Below are 4831 nucleotides of genomic sequence, written 5' to 3'. Positions count from 1 at the left end.
CAAGGGATACAGGTGCGCTGTTTTGAAGGGACACATGCACCCCATGTTTATACCCGCACTATCAACAATAGCCAAAGTATGGAAAGAGCCCAAATGTCCATCAATGGGATGAATGGATAAAGAAGATGTGGTATATATATACAATGGAGTATTACTTGGCAATCAAAAAGAATGAAATCTTGCCATTTGCAACTACGTGGATGGAAATGGAGGGTATTATGCTAAGTGAAATTAGTCAGTCAGAGAAAGACAAAAACCATAGGACTTCACTCATCTCAGGACTTTAAGAGACAAAACAGATGAACATAAGGGAAGGAAAACAAAAATAATATAAAAACAGGGAGGGGGACCAAACACAAGAGACTCATAAATATGGAGAACAAACTGAGGGTTACTGGAGGGGTTGTGGAAGGGGGGATGGGCTAAATGGGGAAGGGGCATTAAGGAATCTGCTCCTGAGATCATTGTTGCACTGTATGCTAAGTTGGGTGTAAATTAAAAAAAATTAAAAATAAAATTTAAAAAATAGTGTAATAATTATTATTACTTCCCATCACCTCTTTTTATTGTCAGGTCCAGACCATTGCCCCTGCTGCTTTGCCAACCCCTACCCAGCTGGGACCCCCTTGGGTACTAAGCTCCTCCCACTAGTAACAGACTTTGGGGGCAGTCCCAGATGAAGTCTGTCTCTTAGCTGGGTGATGTTCTGCAAGTTGCTTAACTTCTCTGAACTTCAGTTTCTGATATGTCAAAATGAGGATCATAATACCCTGAATCATTCTCTGACAAATCAATGGCACAGAAGAATGGCGGAGAAGGCAATTGCTATAGATTAAAAGCCATTGATGAGATGAAAACAGTGAATTATCATGTGGAAGACCTTATTTGGATCTCATTTGTAAAACTAACTGTAAAAAGACATTTGAGACAATCAGCATCCTCGGAAGATGGTTTGGAAACTAGATAATATTAAGAAATTCTTGTTATTTTTGTTAGATGTGATGATGGCATTGTGATTATGTACCAAGAAAATCCTTATCGGTTAGAAATGCTTACTGAAGTATTTATGGATAAAATTGCTTGATGTCTAAGGTCTGCTTTAAAATATCAGACAAAAGAAGTGTGTGGGGTATTAGATGAAGTAAGATTGGGGAACTGTTGGTAACAGTTGAAACTGAGTTTGGTTATATGAGTTCATTATACTATTCTCTCTACTTCTGTGTGTTTAAAATTTTCATTAATAAACAGTAAAAATAAAAAATAAAAGCATAAACAGAGGCACCTGGGTGGCTTAGTTGGTTGGGTGTCCAACTCTTCATCTCAGCTCAGGTCTTGATCTCTGGGTTGTGAGTTCAGGCCCCATGTTGGGCTTCATGTTGGGTGTGAAAAAAACCAATCAATCAATCAATCAATCAATCAATCAAACAAACAATAAAAAGTAAAAATAAATAAGCAAGGAGACATGAAGGGAGGGAAGCAGTAAAATGTAGTCATCAAAAGCTCTGGGCTCAGATGCACCACTGATATTCTGTGTCTGTCTTTTCATCTGTCAGGCCATAGCTTTCTAGTATGTTCCAGTAACTGGTAATGGTACTGGTTTATAACTTCCTGGTTTTGATCCTGGCTCTGCCACTCACTAGCTGGGGTACTTTGCCAAGTGACTTAACCTCTCTGAGTCTCTTTGCTCAGCTGCTTTTGGGAAAATCATGATCAGTGCCTCACTGAGTTATTTTGAGGACTGAACAAGGGAGCGTGGATGGGAAGGGCTTAGCACAATGCCTGGCATGCAGTAAGCACTCAATAAATGCTTTGGTGTGAGGAGCACAGGTTTAGGAGTCAGGCTAACTTGGATAGGAACCCAGCTCTGCTGTGCCACTTGTGGCTGTGTGACTTTGGCCAAGCCAATTAATTCTCTGAATCTTGTTTCCTCCTGGGAAAACGAGGATCATAATACCTCCCTTGCAGATCTGTTGTGAGGATTAAATGGCAAGACGTGTTTTGATGCCCAGCATGGCCCACGTGGGAATTCCCCTTCCTCACCCCTTGACTTTCAGCAGTGCTGGCCTGGCCAAGGCCCAGGCTGGAGTCGATCCCACTGTCCATTTGCGTGGTTTTTGCACCTGGACTGCCAACTGTGGCTGGGGAAAGTCAACAGAACCATGTGAATGGCTCCTCGCAAATAGCAAAGCCGGGTTATGAAACACCAGCGAGGCTCTTCTGCCCTTGCACAGCCCTTCTATCCCTCTCTGGGGGACTTCCTCTTGTGCTTCGCACTGGCTGGGCCACCCACTCATGCTACCCTTCCCCCTGCTTCCCCCTCAGAAGTTGATCTCAACTCCCTCGTGACTGAGGTCATCAATATGAGCACCTTTCTCTCCACTTCCCAGGACTGGATTCTCAGTTCCATCCTCTCCTCTTTCCTATCCTCCCAACTAAAGACAAAGAGTGTACTTCTCTTCCAAGGCTGTAGCATTTGCTCAGTCACCCTCCTCCCAATCTTCCAGTACTTTCTTTCCAATGTGTCAGTCAAAACAAACAAAAAATGCTCAAATACCTTAATCTTTCCCAAGTCTAACAGTGATCCTGTTGTTCCCTTACTTAACTCACTAATTCAGTGGGTGGCTCAGTTGGTGGCTCAGTTGGTTAAGTATCCGACTTCAGCTCAGGTCATGATCTCATGGTTGGTGAGTTTGAGCCCTGAATCTGGCTCCGGGCTGACAGCTTGGAGCCTGGAGCCTGCTTCAGATTCTGTGTCTCCCTCTCTCTCTGCCACTTCCTAACTCACACTCTGTCTCTTTCTCTCTCTCTCAAAAATAGATAAACATTAAAAAAAAAATTTAACTCATTCATTCACTAGTCCACTCATTTAAGAAATATTTGTTGAGTACCTACTGTGTCACTGGGGGTACAGAATCCACAGAGACAGTCTTTATCCTCAAAGTCTTCAAGGTCCAGAGGGAGAATCATACTCACAACCATATAATGGTAAGATAACAAGTGGGGTGCAAAGATCGACCATGCTTGATGCAGAGATTGATGAGGTGTGCAGTGGGGGGCAGGGAAGCCCAAGGATAGCTCTCAGCTTTCTGGTCTGCACAAATAGGTGAACGGTGGTGGTGTTCACAGAGACATGAGACTAGGAAAACACAAGGAGGTGCTAGGTGCTCTGCTTGGGGGTCTGATGAGTTTGAGGTGCTATTGGAACACCACAGCAGAGATCTCCAACAAATCTTCAGCTTAAGGGAGAGAGAGATCTGAACTGGAATTAGAGATCTGAGGATCATTGGCACATCGAGATGGAGTCTTGAATGTATATAGAGTGATCTCTGCTGCAAGTAACAAGAGTAATTACACTATGATGCCCTTTGTTATCTCACATCCTAAATAGTCAGGGGTGGGGGACAGCTCCAGGGGCAGGTAAACTGGTAGCACAGTGATGTCATCAATGACCAGGGCGTTATCTATAGTACTTTTTTGCTGTTTTCAGGGAGTGGATGTCTTCCTGAGATTTGCCCGCCATCTTGGTTGCAGGGTAGCTGCCCTACCCTCTCACAGCCCCATTCAAGGCAAGAATGAAGATTTCCTTTGGAATTTCACTTTTCATCTGGTGGTGGAGGGGAGGATCCTTCATCTTTAGCCCACTTCCGTGAGTTCTTGGGTCTCTGAGGCCATAACTGTGTCACTTGGGCAAAGGAGAATGGGATTATGTTGACAGGTTTAAGGCTTAGTCTCCTGGGGCCTTGGAGAAGTCCACCTCCTGGAGAATGGTGCTGATATCTGAACAAGGCTGTGTGAGCAAGGAAGAAGAGATGGCCTCTTTTCAACCCTCCCCCTTCTTCCAACCCATAGCTGACTTGGCAGTGTTGACCTGCAGTTCAGTAGAGTCAAGCACATCTGGATTCATATCCTAGAGCCATTTCTTCCAATCTGTGTTACTTCATATCAGTTATTTTATTGTTTGTCCTGGAGTTTCCTTATCTGCGGAATGGGAATAGAACAGTTCTTATGTTGTTGGCTGTTGGGGTGCTGAAATGAAACAATGCATGCGAAGTGCTTAACACAGTGCCTGGCACTTGGTAAGTGCTCAGCAAAAGCTAGCCATTAATATTTTGGGGGGGACCACCCTCTCCTTAAAATTCTCCGGCCTCATGGGGTGCCTGGCTGGCTCAGTAGGTGGAAAGCGTGACTCTTGATCTCGGAGTTGTGAGTTTGAGCCTCACGTTGGCTGTAGAGATTCCTTAAAAAAAGATTCTTAAAAAAAAAAAAAAAGCGAGGTGCTCTGCTTGGGGGGTATAATGAGTTTGAGGTGCTGTTGGAACATCACAGCAGAGACCTCCAACAAAGCTCGTCCTCCTGTCCTCTGGACCTCTCCTTCTTCTGTGACTGGTTACTCCTCTTCTTCTCACTCCCATTTTCTTCCCTTCCCAAAGTTGGTTGGCTCCTCTGCCCTCACCACTCACTGGACCTTGTCTCAAGGTTCCAAGGCTCTTCTCCAGGCTGAGGTGATCCAACCTACCCTCCTACCGCCCTTTTTTCATGAGACCCTGGACACTGCTGTATGTTCTACAGCCTTTTAGGCTTATCGTGAGGCCTGCTGTCACTGCTCCCACTCTCGTCCCGGCCCCTGACACTGGCTGGCCCCATATCCCTTTGCATGAGATTCTCCCTTAAAAATAGTCATTGGAACTGCTCTAATGACTTCCATCTGCCACCACAGAAGATGTCCAGAAAAACATAGAGACAAATTTAAATTTGTGCAGAGAGGAGAGGGGAGCATCTGGATAACCTCTACGTGTCCAGGTAGGGTTTTGTGGCCCCACGTGATGGCTAT

This window comes from Felis catus, chromosome C1 (assembly GCF_018350175.1).
Source record: "Felis catus isolate Fca126 chromosome C1, F.catus_Fca126_mat1.0, whole genome shotgun sequence".
Classification (NCBI taxonomy): domain Eukaryota; kingdom Metazoa; phylum Chordata; class Mammalia; order Carnivora; family Felidae; genus Felis; species Felis catus.
This window is presented reverse-complemented; position numbering follows the sequence as displayed.